Raw genomic sequence first — 24,296 nt, 5'->3', positions numbered from 1 at the left:
TTTTTCTTTTATAGTTTACTATCAAGTTGGTTTCCATGTAACACACAGTGCTCATCCCCACAAGTGCCCTCCTCCATGCCCATCATCCCCCTCCTCTCTCCCCCTCCCCCATCAGCCCTCAGTTTGTTCTCAGTATTCAAGAGTCTCACATGGTTTGCCTCCCTCCCTCTCCCCAACTGTATATCCCTTCCTCTCCCCCATGGTCCTTTGCTAGGTTTCTCCGGTTACATTTATGAGTGAAAACATATGGTACTGTCCTTCTCTGCCTGACTTATTTCACCTACATGACACCCTTGAGTTCCATCCACATTGCTACAAATGGCCAGATTTCATTCTTTCTCATTGTCATGTAGTATTCCATTGTATAGATAAACCACATCTTCTTGATCCATTCATCAGTTGATGGACCTTTAGGCTCTTTCCATGATTTGGCTATTGTTGACAGTGCTGCTATGAACATTGTGAATCAAAATCACAGATGCATAAAGTAGAATGTTGGTTCCCAGTGTGTATAGTGGGAAGTGGAAAATGAGGAGTTGTTTTATAGGCACAGAATTTCAGTTTTACAAGATAAAAGAGTTATGGAGATGGATGGTTCTGATGATGCACACTATGAATATATGAATATATTTTATATCACTAAACTGTATACTTAAAATGGGTAAGATGGTAAATTTTATGTCATTTGTATTTTCAGAAGCCATTACACACATAAAATAAAATCCAATATTGCATAAACTATAGGGAAAGTATATACATTTTTTATATTTTCCATGGTGATGGTACTGTTAAATTAGGTTAATATTTCTAGAATGTGATCTCCCAATAGGTAGAAAGAACTATAAAAATTCTAACTTTGCTTATTCTGCTTTGGAGAACAAACTTGTTGGCAATATTATACAATTAAAAAAATATATATTAAGATGTTCCCTGCATCTCTGTGTATAAATGTGAAAATCTAGAAGCAATCCATTAGAGGTAGCAGGAAAATGAAAGACTGGCATGGCAAGTAAATGGCCCAAAGCAAGATACGGAAACATGTAGATGAAAGAGTGTTAAGTTAAAATAGAAGAACCAAACACAGAATGCACATGATAAAAAAATTGAACAAGGAGGGATATAAATTAAGTTAATATCCACTTGATTATTTGAGAAACTACACTCATCCTGTTAGATTGTAACCATGTGAACTGCAGCATTACCAATACACAAAATTAAATTCTTAAAAATGTATGCTACAGTCTGTAAAATAACCTGGAAGCAAAGCCTGAAGCTATCACAGTAGCAGTTTGAATCCCTGAAATACTAGGTCACAGGCATTTGAGCACCTGTGGCAAATTAACAGAAAAATATCTGTTGAAATTTTCTTTTCTTCCACCATCAATTACATGAAATGCTTGCAGCTGAATCCTTCTGCAGTGCTGGTCCATCAATGTGCCATCCAGGCAGAATTACAAAGCTAATATTTTCTTGATGTCAATTGCATTTGTGTTCAAGGACTCTTCCTGTGCACCTGGTAGTGTTTTAACTGTTTATTCACATTTGTGTACATCTTCTCAGCATCTGAGGCAATAGGTACACTTTAGTCTTCAAATCTTTGGAAAAGTTGTATGAGATCTCTTTCCCGCAATGATATAGAGGGGCACTGAATTAATTCAGAAAAGCCTGATAGGAAATCAGCACTCAGTTACTTCAAAGGAAGAAAATAGTGTCTACAAACAGCATCTGTGCATCATTATCGGTAAATTTGCTTCAATAATACATACATTTCCATAAAGTAAAAATGGATGCCCTGCCCTTTGATTTAAAATTTTCTTCCCATTGGCCTTTTCTAAGCTTTATTTTGGTATTAGTTTTTTTTTCCCTACTTATTTTTAGGAACCACAAAAAGGCCTTTACCTAAGTAGTGGAACTGTAAAGCCTACAGATTTAAGGAAAAGTGACATTCTTATTCCAAGGGCCCCTAAATGCATAAACCCTTCCATCAAGATCAAAACATACTAGAGAGAGAAGTTAACTCCCTAACAGAGCAGTCCATGGAACATTCCCCCCAAAATTAATGATAATAACAGCTAGCACTTACTGAGCATACACTACAGGGCTGGTCGTGTTCTGAGTGTTTTACATGCATTAATTCATTTACCAGTCACTACAACCCGATGAAGTAAGCACTCATTGTCCCCACCTTAGAATTGAGAAAATTGAAGTACAGAGAGGATAAGCCATGGTCTCACAGCTAGAGGTTGACAAAGCCAGAACTGAACCCTGGCAGTCTGGCTTGAGTCTGTGTTCTTAATTCATATAGAATCTATACTATATTGCCACTCTCCACTGTAATAAAAACGATGACAATTCTGATGATGGTGGTAGTGGTAATGATGATGATTACTGTCAACAGCAATAAAGACATTACTACCTATTGAATATTTAAGGCATTCTGAGCTAAGCAATTTCATACATCACCTTATTTAATCTGCAAATCAATTCTGAGATAGATGCCCATATACCCATTTCTGAAGGGAACTGACCAACACAGAGTTCACTAATAGCTCAAGTGCTCTGGCCAAGGAAATGCTGAGATTAAGCTTTTCTTTCCAGTTTCAAGGGAACCTATTCAAACCACATAGAATCTCTTAATCTTTTATATTCCTTCTAAAGGGCAGACTGAGAAAAATGATACACTGTTGATGGAAAGCACCTGCACTGTGCCTGACTGATAACTTGTGGATTACAAATGGTAGTTATGATCATTACCACCCATATTTTATACACTTCTATACTGAAGTATCAGAGTATTGTATCTATTTGTATATTTTATACCTGTTACTCATCCTTCATCTATCCTAGACCATCAACCCCATGAAAACAAAGTCAATCCTTTTTTTTGCTTTTATGTACCCTGTGTTATAGCATAATTTTTAGTACAGAATATGTACTCAGAAAACACTGAATTTTATAACCTTTGACATCAACTTTCTCTCATCATAGTTATTAACTCCAAGATCTAATTATTTCCAGTTTTCTCCAAACTTTATTATTTCTTAATCATGTATTATGTATCGGAATCACATGGAGGTTTTGATAAAACACAGATCATTGGGTCCAACATCCAGAATTTCTGATTCAGGAGGTAGAGAGTGGGGCCAAGGAATATGCATTTCTAACAAATTCCCTGGTGATACAGATATTGTTGGAGTTCAAGCCTTCACCAGAGGAGTTTATTCAAAAGGTGCTTGCCAATGGAAAAAGCGTATTCTAGACAGACTATTCATTGCTAAAGAATCTATCACAAGTATATAATAGGCATGTACCATCTATAAGGCATGGATACAGGTTCTGTGAAAGAATCACCCCTGCTCTCAAGGAAGTGAGATTATTTGCGAAGATAGTTGTTTCGGGTGTGACTACAGAGTTATGGGCTTAATGAATATAGTAAGAGACCTACCCAAATCCACCTAACAAAAAGAGTGTTGGCTCTCCAAAGCTATCACTGCAGGAGACTGCACAGTTATTGCAGTAATTGCCCACTGCTCTACACATTTTTGGAACTTTTCTCTCTAAAATTGCCTTCAGAACATTTTGGCAGCCTTCCAAATAGTCAAAATGGAGGTGAAATTAGGTATTTTAAAATTAGAACTGATTTTTGGAAACAGCCAAAATATGAACCAAAGAACAAATGATGTAGAGTCCAGAACTAAGATATGCTATAAAAGAATGAAATGACTTTTAAAAAATTTATTTATTTAAATTCAAGTTAATTAACATACAGGATAGTATTGGTTTCAGGAGTAGAACCTAGTGGTTCATCACTTACATATGACCCCCAGTGCTCATTCCAACAAGTGCCCTCCTTAATGCCCATCACCCAGTTAGCTCATCCCTCTACCACCTCCCCTCCAGCAACTCTCAGTTTGTTCTCTGTATTTAAGAGTCTCTTATGGTTTGCCTCCCTCTCTGTTTTTATCTTGGTTTTCCTTCCTTGCCGCTATGTTCAGCTGCTTTGTTTCTTACATTCCACATGAGTGAAATCATATATTTGTCTTTCTCTGACTTACTTATTTCACTTAGCATAATACACGCTAATTCCATCCACATTGCTGCAAATGGCAAGATTTCATTCACTTTGATCACTGAGTAATATTCCATTATATATATATATAAATACCACATCTTCTTTACCTCTTCACACTTGGGCTCTTTCCACAATTTGGCTATTGTTGATAGTGCTACTGTGAACATTGGGGTGCATGTGTCCCTTTGAAACATCATACTTATATACTTCGAATAAATACCTCGTAGGGCAATTGCTGGTCATAGGGTACTCTGTTTATAATTTTTTGAGGAACCTCCATATTGCTCTCCAGAGTAACTGTACCAGTTTGCATTCCCACCAACAGTGCAAAAAGGCTCCCCTTTCTCTACATCATCACCAACATCTGTTATTTCCTGAGTTGTTTTTTTTTAATTTTTTTTTTAGTGTTTTATTTATTTTTGATACAGAGAGAGACAGAGCATGAGAGGGGGAGGGGCAGAGAGAGAAGGAGACACAGAATCCGAAACAGGCTCCAGGCTTTGAGCTAGCTGTCAGCACACAGCCTGATGCGGGGCTTGAAACCACGAACGTGAGATCTGACCTGAGCTGAAGTCGGAGGCTTAACCGACTGAGCCACCCAGGCGCCCCTCCTGAGTTGTTAATTTTAGCCATTCTGACAGGTGTGAGGTGGTATTTTATTTGTATTTCTCTGGTGATGAGTAATGTTAGCATCTTTTCATGTGTCTGTTAGCCATCTGGATATCTTCTTTGGTAAAGTGTCTATTCATGTCTTCTGCCCATTTCTTCATTGGGTTATTATAATTATGTGTGTGTGTGTGTGTGTGTGTGTGTGTGTGTGTGTGTGTGTTGAGTTTGATAAATTCTTTATAGATTTTGGATACTAACCCTTATTAGATATGTTATGTGAAACTATTATCTCCCATTCCATTGGTTGCTTTTTAGTTTTGTTGATTGTTTCCTTCACTGTATAGAAGCTTAGCTTTTTTTTTCTTGATGAGGTCCCAATAGTTCATTTGCTTTTATTTCCCTTGCCTTCAGAGACATGCCTAGTAAGAAATTGCTGTGGCCAAGATAAAAGAGGTTACTGCCTGTTTTCTCTTCTAGGATTTTGATAGTTTCCTGTTTCACATTTAGATCTTTCATGCATTTTAAATTTATTTTTGTGAATGGTGTAAGAAACTGGTCTAGTTTCATTCTTCTGCATGTCACTGCCAAGTTTTCCCAGCACCATTTGCTGAAAAGACTCTCTTTTTTCCATTGGATATTCTTTCCTGCTTTGTTGAAGATTGGTTGGCTGGGAAATGATAGCTAAATGTGTAGCTTATCAACTGGCTTTAAAGACAACCTCAAAAAAGAAGTATCAGAGATGTTTATATCAATGGCACCTGTGTTAGAACATGTGTTTAGACTTAGAAGCTATGTACACAATACTGTTGATTAGATGTATGTGGTCTAGCATATTTGTTTAAAATGATTTATTTCAATACTATTTCTTTTGAAAAATGGGAGCAACCTAAAAGCTCAATAAGGAAATTGTGGAATAAATTATGGTATTCAATTTCAATGGGGTATTCTCAGCCATTAAAATGTTAATTATGAAGTATATAAAATAATTAAAATTTTTGACAATATACAGAAAATGACAAAATCTTTGTAAACTATGACAAGCAATATGAAGTTTTATGCACAAAGAATAGAAAGAAATATAGGATCAAAGGAATAAGATTAGATGGCAGGAGAAATGACAGCATTTTTTTCTTTAAAATTTTCTTATTTTTATACAGTTATGAAATATGGGCTTTAAAATGCCTTTATCTTAAAGATGCTACTGACTTTTGTCAGAGTGACAGAAAAAATATGGACAGGGCTAATATTATAAGAACAAAGAAATGAACACTTATATTTGTATGTGATATGAGTTATCAAATATGCCTGAAGTCAGCTACAGAAACACTTTGAAAATAGATGGGCAGGGGGAAATATTCCCCATTGTTTGGAATCTGAGGGTGCCTATAATTCATGGAAATGAAGGGGAGTATGGGTCCACTTGATAATCACAAGGTCTAAGCTAGATTCCCAATCTAAATAAATATGATCAGTGTATCAGCCAAGATAGGTGAAATTACATTATGATAACAAGCAGCCCCTATGATTATATTCCTTAAATAATAGATTTTTTATTTCAGCTTCTTTGATGTATAATTGACAAATGTGAAAGTATTCTCTTCATCTAGCTAATTGACACATCCATTACCTCACATATTCACCTTTGTTTTGGTTTTGGTTGGCTTTGGTGAGAAGATTTAAGTTCTTCTCTCTTCACAAATTTTAATTATACATATTCCCTTACTGCCTGCAAAGATTGTGCTGAAATGTCTTCTGATAGTCTTACTGGGGTTGCCTTGTACATAAAAAGCTGGTTTTTTTTCTTGACTTTAACTTTTGCTATTTTTATTATAATGTTTCTCATTGTAGGTCTTTTTGGATTCTTATTCTACAGAGCAACAACTCTCTGGGCTCATTGGATCCAAATGTCTGTTTCCTTCCCCTGGTTAGGGAAATTTTCAGCCTTTATTTCTTTGAATAAGCATTCTGCACCTTCCTCTCTTTCTTTTCTTTCTGGGACCACTCTAATGAGAACACTGGTCCTCTTGATAGTATTCCATAAGTCCTTTAAACCATTTTATGTCTCTTTCATTCACTTTTCGTTTTGCTGCTCTGACTGAATGAATTCCACTACTGTGTCTTGAAGACTAGTCAAGACTGCTTAACCTAGTCTGATATTAAACTTCTCCTTAAAATTTTCAGTGCAGTTACTCTACCTTTCATATCTGTTTGGTATTTTCTTATATTCTCTATCTTTGTGTTGAAATTCTCACTTTGTTTCATGTATTGTTCTCTTGACCTCAAGTAAGCATTTCAATGGCCATTGTTTTCAATTCTGTATCAAGTAAATCATATATAAACTTTTCATTAAGGTCTATGTCTGGAGTTTTATCTTGTTCTTTTGTTTGGAATATATTCTTCTGTTTCTTCATTTTCCTTAACACTCTTTGTAGGTTTCTGCACATTAGATAAAAGAGCTACCTCTCCCAGTTGTGAGGGAGTGGTCTCGTGTAGGAGGTGAATCTTATCATTTAGCTGGCCTGAACTTTTGGTTTTCTCTCAAAACTTTGTGAATGTCCATGCTGCCATCTTTATTCATAGTGGCTCCCTGTAGTTGAGTGTGTGCTAAGACTTGTCAACATTCCAAAGGGAGGATCTCTGTTATCATCTAGATGTGGGCTGACTGGAATTTAGGCTCTCAGGCAGTAGCTTTTCAAATATTCAAATAGACTTCCTTCTGGGAAAGAACAGTAGATAAATTTTTGTATCTGCTACCTATGTATTTAACCTTGAGGAGATCACTGAGTAAGAATTGTTTCTTTGTTTGCCAAAGATCTGTGGTCCTGGCAAAAGCAGGTCCTGCCAAAATAGAAGCTAAAAAAACAAACAATAGAACAGATCAAGAAACCAGGAGCTGGATCTTTAAAAAGATCAACAAAGTTGATAGACTTTTAGCCAGACTCATCAGGAAAAAAAAAAAATAGAAGAAAGAGAGAGGACTCAAACAAAATCAGAAATGAAAGAGGAGGGCACCTGGGTGGCTCAGTCAGTTGAGTGTCTGGGCTAAGGTTATGATCTCACCATCATGGGATCAAGCTCCACGTTGGACAGGGTAGAGCTTGCTTGGGATTATCTTTTGACCTCTCTCTCTGTCCTTCCCTCACCTCAAAATAAATAAATAAACATTATATATATTATATATATATATATATACATATATATATATATATGAAAGAAGAGAAATAACAACAAACACCATAGAAATACAAAAGATTATGAAAAAATATTATGAAAAATTATATGTCAACAAATTGGACAACCTAGAAGAAATGGATAAATTCCTAGAAACATGTAACCCACCCAAAATTGAATCAAGAGGAAATAGAGGGCCAGCTGGGTGGCTTAGTCAGTTGAGCATCCAACTCTTGATCTGGGCTCAGGTCATAATCTCACAATTTGTGGGACTGAGCCCTGAGGTGGGCTCTGTTCAGACAGCATGGAGCCTTCTTGGGATTCTCTCTCTCTCCCTCCCCTCTCCTCCCCCTCTCAGAATAAAGAAAAAAGAAGAAGAAATAGAAAATTTGAACAGATAAATTACCAGGAATGAAACTGACTCAGAAGTCAAAAACTCACAGCAAACAAAAGTCCAGGACCAGAATACTTCCCAAGTGAATTCTACCAAACATTTAAAGAACAGTTAATAGCTATTCTTCTTAAATTATTCCAAAACATAGAAGAGGAAGAAAAGCCCCCAAATTCGTTCTATGAGGCCAGCATTATTCTGATACCAAAGCCAGATAAAGACACTACCAAAAAAAGAAATACAGGCCAATATCTCTGATAAACATATATATATATATAAACCCTCAATAAAATATTTGCAAACTGAAACCAACAATTCATGAAAAAAATCATTTGCCATGATCAAGTGGGATTTAATCTTGGGATACAAAGGTGCAAGCATTCAATATTTGTAAATCAATCGACACAATATATCACATCAACAAAAGAAAGGATTAAAACCATATAATTATTTCAACACATGCAGAAAAAGTATTTGACAAAGTCAGCATCATACTCAATGGTGAAAAACTGAGAGCTTCTCTCCTGAGGTCAGGAACAAGACAAGGATGTTAACTCTCACCATTTTTATTAAACATAGTACTGAAAGTTCTAGCCACAGCAATCAGACAATAAAAAGATATAAAAGGTAACCAAACTGGTAAAAAAGAAATAAAATTTACACTATGCTACTAGATATAGAAAACTCTAGAGACTCCACCAAAAAACTATTATAGCTGATCAATTAATTCAATAAGGTTGTAGGATATAAAATTGATATACAAAAATTTATTACATTTCTATACACTAATATAAAACAGATGAAAGAGATATTAAGAAAATAATACTATTTATAAACTGCACCAAAAATCTTAAAATATCTAGGAATAAACTTAACTAAGGAGGTGAAAGACCTACACTCTGAGAACTATAAGACACTGATGAAAGAAATTGAAGATGACACAAACAGATGGAAAAATATTACATGCAGGGTGCCTGAGTGGCTCAGTCAGTTAAGTGTCCAATTTCAGCTCAGGTCATGATCACCCAGATCATGAGTTTGAGCCCCACATCAGGATCTGTGCTGACAGCTTAGAACCTGGAGTCTGCTTTGAATTCTGTGTCTCCCTCTCTCTCTGCTCCTCCCCTGATCACACTCTGTGTCTCTCTCTCTCAAAAATAGACATTTAGAAAGTTTAAAAAATATATTCCATGCTCATGGATTGAAAGAACAAATATTGTTGGGGCACCTGGATGACTCAGTTGGTTGAGCATCTGACTTTGATTTTGGCTCAGGTTGTGATTTCAGGGCCATGGGATGGAACTCATATTGGACTCTTGGGATTCTCATTCTCATTATCATTCTCTCTCTCTCTCTCTCTCTCTCTCTCTCTCTCTCTCTCTGACCTTCCTGGATCATGCATGCTGGCACTCTCTTTCTCTCTCAAAATAAATAAAGAAATATTAAAAAAAAGAATAAATATTGTTAAAATGTAAAAGCAATTTACAAATTTAATGCAATCTCTATTAGCCACAGCCTATCACACCAACAGCATTTTTCACAGAATTAGAAGAAATAATGCTAAAATCTGTATGAAAATACAAAAGACTCCAAATAGCCAAAGCAATCTTAAAAAAGAACAAAGCTGGAAGTATCACACTTCCAGATTTCAAGTTACATTACAAAGCTATAGTAATCAAAACAGTATGGTATTGGCACATAAATAAATACATAGATCAACGGAACAGAATAGAGTCCAGAAATAAAGGCACAGTTAAATGGTCAATTATTATTTGAAAAGAATGCTAGAATATGCAATGGGAAAATGAGTCTCTTCAACTCATGTGGGGAAGACTGGACAGATAACCTGTGAAAGAATGAAGCTGGACTACTTTCTTGCACCATGCACAAAAATAACTTCAAAATGGATTAAGGACCTAAATGTGAGACTTGAAATTATAAAAATCCTAGCAGAGAACACGGCAGTAATTTCTCTGACATTGGCTATAGCAACATTTTTCTAGATATGTCTCCTAAGGCAAGGGAAGTAAAAGCAAAAATAAATGATTGGGACCACATCAAAATGAAAAGCTTCTCCACAGCAAAGGAAATGATTAACAAAACCAAAAGACAACCTACCAAATGGGAGCAGATATTTGCAACTGACATATGAGATAAAGGATAATATCCAAAATATATGAAGATCTTGCACAACTCAACACCAAAAAATAAATAATCCCTAAAAAAATGGGAGAAGACATGAAAAAACACTTCTCCAAAGAAGGCATACAGATGGCCAGCACACAAATGACAAGATGCTCAATATCACAAATCATCAGGGAAATGCAAATCAAAACCACAATGAGATATCACTTCACACCTGTCAGAATGGCCAAAATCAAAAACACAAAAAACAAGTCTTGTTAAGGATGTGGAGAAAAAGGAACCCTCCTGCACTACTGGTGGGAATGCAAACTGGTGCAGCCACTGTGTAAAACCGTACAGAGTTTTGTCAAAAAATTAAAAAGAGAATTACCCTATGATCCAGTGTTTCAACTCTAGGATTTTTAACCAAATTAAAAAAAAACACTAACTCATAAAAATATATGCACCCCTGTGTTCACTGCAGAATTATTTACAATACCCAAATTGTGGAAGCAGCTCAAGTGTTCATCAATAGAGGAATGAATAGAAATGTGGTATATCTATACAATGGAATATTATTCACCATCAAAAAGAATAAAATCTTGCCATCTGCAAAAATATGGGGAGAACTAGAGAGTATAATGGTAAGTGAAATAAGTCAGTCAGAAACAGACACCATATGATTTCACTCATGTGAAATTCAAGAGGTAAAACAAATGAACAAAGAAAAAAAGACAAAGTAAAGAACAGACTCTTAATTATAGAGACTTAACAGATGGTTACCAGAGGGGAGATGGGTGGGGTGATAAGTAAAATAGGTAAAAGGGATTAAGAATACTCTTACCATGATGAGCACTGAGTAATGTATAAAATTGTTGAATCACGATATTGTGCACCTGAAATTAATACAACATTGTGTGTTAGCTGTACTGGAATTGATTTTTTTTTAATTAAAAAATAAATCAGTTCCTGCTGGTCACTAGAGCCAGGCAATCCAAGGATGTATCCTGAGTGGCAGCGACAAAAGCTGGGGTGCCAGATGTGTGCACAAGCAGCTTCCAGGGAGACAACAGTGATGTGGACTGGGGGAATGCCAAGATGGTGCCTCCTCCTTCATCGGTCTCTGGGGAGGATTGCAATCAACCCCTAAACGTATTTTAGAAGGCTGAACCTCAATCAGGAGCTTTTAAAATATGCAAATAGGACTCCTTCAGAGAAACCCTGAGACATCCGTATTTCTATCTACTCCCTCTGTGCTGAGGCTGAGGTGGACAGCCACAGGGAGTCCTCACAAGCCCTTTCAGAATTTTTTCTTTGCTATAGGTCTCACGTACAGAAGTCATGTTGGCTTTCAGTGGGAGATGTTATGAGGGCCTGTCACTCAGGTGGAAGTCTTAAAAGCTGAAGGCACTCGATGTTGGGTCCAAACACTTCACTCCTCAGGAAAAAGCTGGGGGTTGTGAATTACCTTCCAACCACATATCTCTATACTAGAGTTGAGGTTTATAGGGAGAGTGTGTCTTAGTCTTTCCTACTCATTTTAGTGAGGGTGTTTTCTTGATGTCTGATCTGTAGGGTCACTAAGCTGGTTTTTTAGTTTCTTTCAGAGGGAATTGCTCCATGTGGAGCTGCTGATTTGGTGTGTATGTGGAAGAAGATGAGTTTAGGAGCCTCCTTTTTGCCATCTTTGACTGGAACTCCCAAGATAAAGCTTTATTTTCTGCTCGCATTACCTATCCATCCCAGTTCTTTGGGGTGCTCACCTCGGCCTCTCCCTCCTCCGGGATTCAGGTTAATGGAGCTCAACTCTCTGGAACATTGCTGCTTACTGTGGCAGGGAGAAAAGCACTCTGGAAGATCTCTCATCAATAATTAAAGCTCTGCTTACATCTCATTGGCTAGATAAAGTCACATGTCTCACCAAAACCCAATGGTCCCAGAAAGTGCAGGCCTTTTTTATGTGTAGAAAGTAAAGAGCCAGAACTGTTTGGTGACCAGCACGAATTAGTACCATAGTGAGCCGAGAGGGGCTCAATGATGAAAAAGGGTGGATGTGAATCACCGTGGGACTGAGATCTGGCACCATAAAAATAGGAAAGTTCAAATAAAGGATGGTAAAGTCATCGCAAATACTTCTGCAGCCATTAGGCACCATACTTTGAAGGGTATGTCATGACACAGAAAATGGTTAAAACATGTTTCAAAATTGTGTATATACTCCAACCCCAATAGTGTGTATGTAAATTTATGCAGCAAAACTACTTAAAAAAATAGATTAAAAAAGGTAGAAGAGGATTCTTTTTTTCCTTCCAAACCTGAATATAAAATGTCAGCTTTAATACTGCTTTATTCTCTTCTTTTTTTCTACTTCTTTCTCCCAATATGCCTTTCTAAGTCATCTTAAACTGATTAATAGTGATAAGTAAAGAAGACAGATTTTTCAAAGGATTAGATTCTGCTGCTGGGTTTGTGGAATTAGTGGGTGTTCCTCTATTCATATTGCATCGTTTCAATTAATAATCTGGCTTTAAAAATTGAGAAATAAAACTTATTTCCAAGAGAGGATCCATTTGGGGGAAAGTAGAAAAGCTAGAAAAGAATATAAGAAGCATTACCAAGGACTTAGTATTCACACAAAATTCCACAAAACAGGCTGGATTCTTGTCATATGTCATGGAGAAAATAGGGGATGATAGAAAATAAGTCCCTTTAAGGCAGACGGAGTGAGGGTGCAGGGCTGTTGAACAGCTCAAGTATAATATTTAGTTGATGTAAAATAGTTTCATCTGGTACTTTGAAGTAGGCAAATGTATTTCTTTACCACAAAGTCAAAGTATAAACAGGACATTAGTAGAATGGCATTTTATAAACATCTGGATAATGTATTCATAAGGACTAGGCCTAAAGATTCAAAAATCACCTGGCAATAATTCCAAATCCATCGCTGATTAAAAACCTTTTCAAACATAAAACCTCTGGTACTTAGTGTGGGTTTAGATTGCACTGGAACATTCCCTAAGCTTTAACCCATTTCATAAACACTATATTGAGATATAGCCTTAAACTTAGAGTTTGAATTTCAAAAGGAAGGGGTAACTAAAATCATCAAAAAATAGGTAAGTCAACTCTAAAAAATTTAGTAATCAAATGGAAACTATTATTTCTACTTTTAGAACTATAATTTAACTTTTGGGAGAAATCAAAATCTACTACTTCTTTGAATTACAAAAAAACCACTATCAAATATCTAACCAATTCCCCCCTTCTCAGGTAATTTCTGCTTTTAAATAGCAAAATAGAAATAATTTTAAAGATTATTTTCCTAGTTGCCTTGCAAGAATATTATATAATCTAATAGGTCTCATGTGCTGGGAAATTTTCCTAAGCAACCTGGTGTAATGTCTTAAAACTGCCAACAGATTTGCTGAGCATGTCACGAAACTTCCACTTTTATTAAAAATAAATCACTCATCAAATCTGTGACTAAGTGCAATCATTAATTACCAAAATGTAAACATTTGGCTACCAGGTTGACTTTGGCAACCAAAATTTCCAGCACACTAAAAGCAGCAAAAAGGACTTATGGGTTGAATGAACTCATTCTGGCCACTTGGTCATGTAAGTGGAAACATCAGTAATATATTATAAGAATATAATACTTAAAATACTTAAAATATTAAGTCAACTCACAAAATGTCTTGGGTAATTAGCTAAGTCATATTCTGTGCTAGATTCTGTGAAGATACACTATAATCTATGAACAAAACAAATGCAATTCCTGTCCTCTAAGGGAAAAAAAAATTCACACTTTTGCAAAAGCTTACAGAGCATGTATTTCCCTGACAAACCCGAATACCACCCTCAGGCTCTCCATCCTACTCTAGAACAAGCATTGTTCATATATTTATCTCTATATGCCTAGCACTTTGTAAGCACACTAATATATGGTAGGCTTTTAATAAATGTTTGACGGGTGGATGCGTAAGATATGTTATTATTTCCATAATGATGTCCATTACTAGGAGATGATGAGTTTAACACAGACAGCTTAAATTTAAGAAAAATTTAACCTCACTTTCTCATCTGTACTCTAACTGTTCTCAGACTCCATGGATCCATTTAAAATCGATATCATCTGAATTTCTAACTAAGTCTGACAAAGAATCAGTCACACAGCAACTCTACAGAAAGCCCAGATTAAGAGGCAAGGGCATGTTGCAACTCCTCTGGAGTCAAATGAACTGAAGTTGAGCGGAATAGGAATTCAATAAGTGGCCACCCTCCACAGGGTAGCATATCGACCACAAGCACCAGAAAGGGTCCCACTGGGCTCCTTTTGCATGCACTTGTCAAGGAAAGAGACACCTGGGTATCTCAGCACATCATCTATGGGCTGCTCAAAACTAAGTCAAAGCTCAGCAGAGCCTCCTCCTCTCTCCTCCCCCAAGACAGAGCCAACTTACGATGGTGGCATACTCTCCACACCTGCCTCTCTAGTCCAGGCTGACTCACAGGGTCTCACTGAGTAGGAGAGCTGGCCTTTTGAAGTATTCAAAGTGGACAGAGCTCAGCTGTCATTCAAGGAAATGTTGATTCTACACTGAATCCTGGAGAGGGATGGTCACCATACAAACTAGAGAAACCGGGGGTCATATCCATTTTTGACACTAACAGTGTGACCTACAGTAGCTTTCATAATGAGGCTCAGCCTCAGATTTCTCATCTGTAAAATGGAGATAATATCCAGCTCAGAGTGTCGGTGAGTCTGCAAAACAGCTTATACAGAATGCTTGGCACACTGAAATTTAAAATAGCAGCCATCATTACTATTCTGTTTGGAACCACCTTCCTTCCTATATATCCAGAGGCCCAAAGCCAGTATAGTCCATGTAAGCATTCCACTCATGCCTTCCTCCACAGACCCCACTCCCAGCAGTGCTCCAATTATTATTATTACTATTGCTTTTAGTTTCAATAATTATATACAACATTTGAATTGTCACTTAGAATTTACTAAGAAGATTCTCATAAATCTTCTTTACTTTTATAAGACCATAAAAGGTGGGTAACACTACACAAATTTTAAAAATGAAGACACTTTTGGCTCAAATTTAAGTAATTTGCCCTATATCGCACAATTAACAATTAAAGGAACGAAAATCTGGGATGCCTGGGTGGTACAGTCAGTTAAGCACCCAACTTTGGCTCAGGTCATGATCTCATGGTTCATGAGTTCAAGTCCCATATCAGGCTCTCTGCTGTCAGCACAGAGCCCACTTCGGATCCTTTGTTTCCCTCTTTCTGCCCCTCCCCATGCTTGTAGTCATACTCTCTCTCTCTCTCTCTCTCTCTCTCTCTCAAAAATAGACATTTTTTAAGTGTTAAAGGAACTGAAATATGAACCAAGATTTTGCCAGTACCTACAACGAATATTTTTTGGGGAAGACATGCTAGCTCTCACTCCTCTCCCCATGCTATGCCTCATCTCCCATCCCATTCCTCCAATTAGCTATTAGTGTTCCTTCCCTTATGTTTGAAAATACAGAGCACAGGTTAGATTTTGGGTGACATTTTAAATATTACAGAAATAAGAATATTTACCCAAAATCCATTCAGCAAATATTTTAAGCACTCTTCTGGGTTTGGAAGATATAACAGTAAATGTGATATTTTGTTACCATGGCTTGTGACTTTTTGAGGTATCTTACGGTCCTATACTCTGCAATGTTTCATCTTTGAAAACATGGAACATGCAAGTGTTTTGTATACTGCTGGTCAGGACAACACCCTGTCTCAGATACCTGTAACCTTTATAAACACAGACCGGCCCCTTTAACTCCTGATGAGTGTAGATAACTATAATCACTGAAGGGCTGTAGCCTCCTCCTCTCCTGTTGGGGTCAGGGGAAGAAAAGTTTTGGGTTGGGCGGCGCATAAAGTCTTGAAGACATTTTAGGAAATCAGGGAACCACAGACAGTGGTATCTTCCATCTTTTCCAAATGAGAGAATACAGCTGGCAGATTTGCTGGCATGGAGGGTGGGAAATGGTGCAATGAGTCACACTAAGTGCTCAACTGGGGGCAAGTCACTTTAGGCCTCCTGCCCTAGGATAAGTTAGGGCTCCCCCTAGTTAGGAAGTGAGAGAGGAAGGAACAGTGCCCGCTTCCTCCCCATCCCTCCTCCCCTCCTCTTAGCACAAACCTTCCTTTCCCTCATATTTCTCATTATTCTCTCTTACAGCTATCCCAATAAATTTCTGGTGTATATCCAGGCAAAATACTGAGTATTACCAGTTATGGCCTGTTACTAGACAAGCATTATCATAAAGTTCAAAGATAATTATGTATGCTATTATAATGTGTCAAATCCAATTTCTTATTAATTTTATTTGGTGCCAATACCAAAACCATTCACGAGTTCTCAGTCTTCATGGTCTGTTGCTTAAGCAGCATGATCATCTGCTCACAACTTTAAACCCATTAAATGACTTTCTAATCAAGACCATCCTCCTCCATGGAACTCTTCAGTAATTCTCTCATTGAGATAGTTTGGTATGTATCTACTGACTGAGAAGAGCCTAACCAAAGCTCTTAAAAGCAGAACACAACTCTATGGTCTGGGATCAAAGTCCTTCCTGAAAAATTCAATGAAATAGGATTTTATCCATTAACAAACACATATAATTCATATATCCTTAATTATGGGAAATCTGGAAATTCCTTTTCTTCTTGCACATTTCCTGCCAGGTCCAAAAGAAATAAACTTCTCCAATTCAGTCTCAATCCTTCTTTCTTTGACCCCTCACGATCGCCATGCATCTCCTACCCCACTTTACTATCTCTCTTGCTTCTTTATCCTCTATGAATAGAGACCTCACTGAGGGTCAGCCTTCATATTTTTGCACTTAATTTTTTACACTCTTTCCACACTCCTCTCCCTTGGAAATTTCATCCCCTCCAATACAGTCAATTATCAGAGCTACTTAGAGGCCTGTTTCTCACTCCAAGTCTGTAATCTCCCACTCCAATGTCTCTTCCAGGCTCCTAACACTGGTTGCTAATCATCTAACATCTCCACCTGGAATGGACCCCAAGCCAAAAGGACCATCTTCCTACTTGCTTCCTTTATTGATATTGGCTTGAACTCCTAGAAACTAAGCTCCCATTCATATTCCCATTCCTATCTCTTGGCTAGAATTAGATTCTATAGCAAATAACAGAATCTCAAAGTCTCAGTGGCTTCAAGATAGTTTAATCCTCTCTCATGGAGAAGTCTGGTGAAATTCAGTCTAGGTCTATAATGACAATCCATGGATCCAAATGAGTAGCTAGAACTAGACTGAGACCAAGATGGTAGATTACTGACATAAGAAAAGTGATGGAAGAAAAGGTTGTGTTCCAGGAAACTTCTAGGCATGCTGCATGATACTGCTGGTGAGAACACAGTCTCATAGCTACACCTAGCCACAGGAAAATTGGGAAATACAGTTCTTATTTTAGATGGCCAAATGTACAGCTAAGAATCAGGGATTTTATTACAGTGAAGGAAGAAAGAATAGATACTTGGATGTAACTAGCAGTGTCTGACACCATTCTCCATTTTCTAATTGTTCTTTTACATTCTACAATGAATCTGGCATAAGCATTGCTATCAGTATAAAATTTTAAATTCTAAACTTAAATCACATCATTCCCTGTTCAAAATTTTTCAATGGCTCCCCTATCCCTATATATAAATTAAAGTCTATATTTTTAAACTAGCTCCTTAAGATCATCTAAAAGTTGACTATAGACTACTTGTCTTATCTAATACCATTATCCAAAATTGAGACAGTCTATTTGTTATAATATTGGTTTCCATTTATTAGGAGCCAGAGAGTTTAAATAGATTATAACCAATCTTCACCAAAAAAAAAAAATCAAAATAGACAAAAAAGCAAAATCAATATTATTATAATAATATTGTCCTCATTTTAAAAATGGAGAATCTGAGATTGAGATAGGTCAGGTAGCATGGGTCTAGTCCATATTTATCAGTAGAAGGGATATGAAGATGTCCTGTGTGAGCCCGGAGTACATTGTTTCTCTGCACTCTCCATCCCTACCCCTATCCCATTCATTACACAGGGACAGTCATCAGACAAGCTCTCCTTCTTTATGACTTTGCTCCTGCTGTTTCCTCACCAGTAATGTCCACATCCTCCATCTCTGTTGATATTCATCAATTGTTGACATTCAAATCATCTCCCATGATCAGTTAAAATACCCTCCTCTTCATGAAAACTTCTCTAATTTGTTTATATCCCTCCCTCTTCTCAATTCTCAACAACCAGAAGTACTGTCCTATCTGAACATCCATAGCATTTGGTTTTCATTTCTTTAAACTCTTAATCATATCTTATTTTACAACATGGTTGAGTGTATCCCAGCTTGCCCATCCTCAAGGCTTCTCACTCCCAGAGTGCTGGACCAATGTGTTTGTCACGTGCATCCCCAGTGTGGGGAGCACTGGGTGCTGGGCATTTGGGGTAATCATCTAATTTGTGTTAAGTAACTAGACCGGAATTTAAACATATCAAGTTTGGTTAAGAATAAACACACCTGTTTAAGATGTATCTCCATACACTGTTGAGCATATTTTCTGCAACAACTCTGATGCCAGAATTAGCAAAGGGAAGTAAGAATGGAAGCACTTATCATACCCAGAGATATCGTCATCATGTCTTTATATCTTCTGGGTCATAATGTACTGATTAGGAAATAGAAGATCCCAGTGACCTAAAAAACCTTGCTCAATTCTTGTTGCTTTTCCTCCTTCTGTTCAAATTTTGTCCTCTCAGCTTTGTCCCCATTTCATGAACTTCTTGCCTCTTTGCTGTTCTTCCCAATTTTCTGCTTAGTCTTAGTCATAAGATTCTAAAGTACTGGTTAAAAGAAGAGTATTTTCTCACACAACTGGTAATACAATTTTGCTGCTAACTGGAGTATTTTTGTTTGGTTTCTATTTTCTAAATTCTAAAAGGCTCATGCTGGCTTAGATTTCAATCTAGGCAATTTTTATGTCACAGGACCAATAAAAATATCACAGCCTTATTCATTTCCGATCACCAGTCCAAAGCCTGAGGTTTAATGCTTGGTAGGGATTTCGTAACTGCAAATGAAGAGTGAATAAATGAATGAGTCCTGAAGGGCCTGCTTTCCTTCTGACCCCTCCCTCACTATACTTCAAAAAATTAAACGGACATCATTATATCCAAATTCAAACATTTTCATTCAAAGTAAACAAGTATTTATTACCAGAAAATGCACATTGATGATTCATTTACTATAATGGAAAATAAGCATTACAGTGTTTTGTCTCAGTACCATTGAGAGTGTATGTATATTGCCTAAAGTGACTGCAAAGGGGAAAAGAATAAGAAATTTTCCTTTAGAATTTTAGGTTCAGTGTCCAGATGCCTGAGATTTATCCTATTTCCTACCTATTCAGCCAGGAGGTTAATTCTATCCTGGAGTGAAAGGAGACCCAAGATAACTATCTCAGCAGATCTATCCTATGAATAGGAGGAGCTCCTATAGGCTGAACACATTTCACACCCCAAGTTCACCAGCTTCAATCCTTCCCACTGCTTGACACTAATAAGTGCCTAGAAAAGACTACTTTCCTACTACTCTCCATGTCCTGCCAAGAAAAGGCCAAAGAGCTTGAGGGGATCTCAAAAGGTATTCAAACACACTGAGGAAATAATCCAAAGGACTGATGTTATAGCATGCACATGGGGAAATCAGTCAGATGAACAAAGAGCAGGCCCCACAGCGTTGAAGCAGTATTCTCTCAGTGCAATCATAGCTAAGCTTTTCAAATGGGAAACTGCCTGTATTGAAAACATGCTATTCTTGGTGATTTGGTTTTTTCTACTGAATGTCTCGTCAGTGCTTACATCACTCCCTTGGCGTCTTACAGAATTTTTTGAACTCTTATAATCCAGCACAGGATCATCTAACACATTGTGAAAGTACTGAACGTGTCCTCAGGACAGCGCTGGGGTCATAGTAACCTGGGCAACATAGCAGGTAAGCCCTCAGTGTGCTCAGCATCTCTGAAAGAGTTACTAGGCCTCCGCATGTTCCTAGGAAAACTATTTGGTACTAGGTTCAAGCAATTAGATCAGACACTGACCTAAAAAGCATTGGTCCAGTTGAGAGAAAGTCTCCACCCCGAGATTCAAATGTATATCATTTTGGAGGACAATTCAGCAATCTCCATTAAAATTAAAACTCCATATTTTTCAATCCAGAAATTCCAGATATTAGTAATTGCCATAAATAAATAAATGCACAAACATGCATGTACTTGACTTTTAATCGCAAGACTATAAAAGTAAAAAATTAAAATACTCAGCATGTCCATAAACAGGGGAATGACTAAAGAAACTACAGAACATAATATACCATGCAATGAAATAATCTGTAGAAGCTAAAAACAATAAGAGCAAGTTCTACTTCCGAGTATAGAGTTGTTCATGGCAGGCCAACATTCCCACTAAAACAATAAGAAAAGTCAAATAAACTATAAAAATAGTTATATTTAAAAATATTAGAGTCACTACAGCAAAGAGGACTACAAAAAAGTAAAATTCCAGAAAGAAAAGATTTCAGAGGTGGCCTGAGTATATGCAGCTACCTGTAGGGACACCTGTCACTCTAGAGGATCAGGAAGACAGAATCAGAATAGGCCTGGGCAGAGTGCAGCTGCTGGGACTGAGAAACTAACAGGTCCTCTGGCAGCCGTTTGAACTTCAGTAACAAACTTGGAAATGTGAGGGGCCCTGACCACAGACTTGGTCTCCCCAGCAAGTTTTTTTTTGGTCATCTTCTAAAGCTCCCTGGCAGAAAACTAAAGAACTAAGCCAAGGTTTCTCAAAAGCAGACCAGAAATTCTGCATTCTCTTAGTGCTAAGGATTCAAAGATCCACTGGGCTTTTGACTGAAAGCCCTGAAGGGCCATGTTCCAAAAATAGGGAGAACTGGAAGTAGATTGAGTCTTAATGAAATTTTAACCTATTCTGACACAACATAATATATGCTTGCATTAAGGTACTCAGTCCCTGAACTTAATCTGTATAGCAGAGGAAAGGTAAACCTATGAAGCTTCCACAGCTTTTCAAAACAATGTCTGGAATTCAAGCAAAAATTATAAGGCATACAAAGAGTTAGAAAAACATATATGACTATCATGAGGGGAAAATGAAAAATAAAAGCAATGCAGTAGTGCTACACATACTGATGTAAAAAGACTACAAACTGAGTTGATAGAAAAAACATAGAACTACACATTCACATAACACTTGTACACACACATGTCAATGCATGGAAAATAAATCTGGAAGAATATACTTCTAACTCACATCAGTGATTACATCTAAGAATACTGACTTGGATACAGTGGTTGGCAGGAGGAGTCAAGGAAAATATTTATGTGTATTGTTCAAAACTGCCTATTTTTAAAAGTAATTCTCAAAACCAGTCACCTTGGAAGTAGAGAGATACACACAGCTTTCTGCATCACAGAAAAGGAGGCACTTGATTACAACAGCTGGGAAATCAGTGAGCTAGCAACCTATTTGCCTTGATAGAATAGAAGGAAAGAAGCTGGGAGGAGTAGAGGGAGTGGGAGATTTCTTCTTCTGAACTACCCAGCAGTGGTGACTTCAGTCATATCCATTTTGCTAATACAATTTTGCATCAGTGATCTTCATTTGGGTAGGAAACAAAGGAGTAACATTCTGAATAGTTGACCCTATGTGCAAAGAATGCTGAAGTTAAGCAAGGAATTGGAAACAAAGGGTAAACTCAAAGTAGGTAGAAGATTATCTGATAAAAGCAAACACAGACACACATACCAAGCTTGATGAGGCCTGCCACAAGCTAGAGAAAACTAATAATCCAAGAGGAACACTCAAAATTAGGAGCTGGGATAAAGTGTGCAGAAGGATTCCTAGCCAGGCCTGGATTCCTCCAAGAAGTGTCTCCCTCCCCTGTATTCCCACAAGACTTCACATTTCTCTTATGAATCTTAGCGTAATCTTCCTTGACACACAGTCTTCATGTACACATCTTCTCTGCACTCGACACCGAGGCCCCTGAAGACTAGACGGATCCCAGTATCCTACCTCAATCCTAGCAGAGTGTCCCCACGTGGTCAGTGCTCTACACTTGTCTTGACCTAAGTCAAAATAAAAAGACTTCAGACTATGGTGCTCGTCAACAAGAAAACAGTCAGAGCTTCAAACTGCAGTGCATAATTCACTGAACAATCAGTTTTGAATTATGAATTGAGTTATCTACTGTCTCCTTAGCATTATGCTAAGCTGTTTTTCACAGCATAAACATTTTCATGGCCCCTCTCCTCTTAGTCTGCTTTCCGATCAGCCTCCCTTTCCTTTTCCTCCTGAAGGTGCTAAATGGGTCAGCGATCTTGAGTTACGGGGAACACGGGGACAGGAAAAGTAACACAAAGGCAAACCTTGAGGAACAGTTCCCAGTGGAGAACCACTATTCAAGAAGCACGTAATAAATATTTATAGACTATCTGACAACCAAAAAGTCTGTTCTGGCTAGCATGTATTACAGTAGTTTGTAAAAGGACAAGTGCACAATTCTGTGGTACCAGAGCATTCCATGCTTACCCCAGTTCAGGAAGATTTTTCATTTTTCACTTTGCATTTTGACAGAGGACCAATAACCCAGGTAAAAAAAAAAAAGTCCCCTAATTGTGCATAAGGATAATTCCTTATGCAAGGAAAAAACTGCATAAGGGCAGATAAAGCTCTTTTGAAAATGTTCTGTTCAAAGCAGATACTGTGGAAGAAATGACTTCATAAGAGGTCTAAATATGTTCCTTAAGTAGAGGAGGAAGAGGTGGGGTTTTTTGTTTTGTTTTTTGATAAACATGCAGATGCTCCTCAGATCCCTTTGGGCACTGCTTTCTGGCACTCCTTCTTTATTGGCCTAAGTTTATTCCCTTAAATTTAATTCTTCCCAGTGGCCTCCAGGCACTATCTGCTGATAAATTTGCAGCAAGGCTGTGTGTGGCATAGCAGATCCATAGGTGGGCTTCCCGTGCCTATTAACAATCCAAAGCCAGGGGAGCAGTTAAATTATAGGCCTGTCCAGTCACAGGTCCATGGGTCTAAGTGTTGCTGACCTACATGAAAAAGGAGGGAGTTAGCCTACTTCTCTAGCTGGTCACATTGCACAGATAACCAAAAGGGGACCTAAGGCCCACCAGGAACCAAAGATGGCTTCTGGGCATGACTATCCCATGGCCTGTGGGTACATACTATGTGCTTAGCACTATACAAAGAATATAGGACCCAGTCCTTGCTTTCACAGAAGTTACAATCGAGTGAACATATGCAGAACAATAGAAAAACTAGAGATCTTTCCTGCACCATGCTCTTGATTTTTTTTTCAACACAGCACTTACCAAAATCTGAGACAACTTAATTTACATGTTTATTGTCTATCTCCTCCACCAGAATGCAGGCTACATGCCTGTAGAGATTCTGTCTTGTTCTCCTCTGTATCTAAGCCTTGGGGCAGGCCTGGTCCATACAAACTACTCAGTCAATATTTATATAAGTATTCATTCAAGGCAATGGGCCCTGCTCTAGACACTGAGGATTAGGCAGTATCTGATAAAATAAGCAATGTTGCTCCTCTCAGTGGAGGGGACAGAAAGCAAAAAAGTACACAATGAAAGAAGATAGTTTCCAATAAAAATAAGTGCCATTAAGAAAATAAAACCTAGCGATCACCTCTGAATCCTTAATTTTCCTCTGTTCCCACATCCAATCCATCAGCACATCCTGAATTCTATGCCTACAAAACAGCCAAATCTGACCACTAACCACCATCTCCACTGCT

The 24,296-nt window shown here is 37.6% G+C and overlaps 1 protein-coding gene across 2 annotated transcripts in view; it reads right to left on the bottom strand.

The window, feature by feature from the left end:
- Positions 1-24,296, bottom strand: part of CPQ (carboxypeptidase Q) — a 335,799-nt gene that overhangs the window by 241,024 nt on the left and 70,479 nt on the right. The window lies entirely within an intron of this gene.

The sequence above is a fragment of the Suricata suricatta genome, chromosome 15, assembly GCF_006229205.1.
Source record: "Suricata suricatta isolate VVHF042 chromosome 15, meerkat_22Aug2017_6uvM2_HiC, whole genome shotgun sequence".
NCBI lineage: Eukaryota > Metazoa > Chordata > Mammalia > Carnivora > Herpestidae > Suricata > Suricata suricatta.
This window is presented reverse-complemented; position numbering and strand designations above follow the sequence as displayed.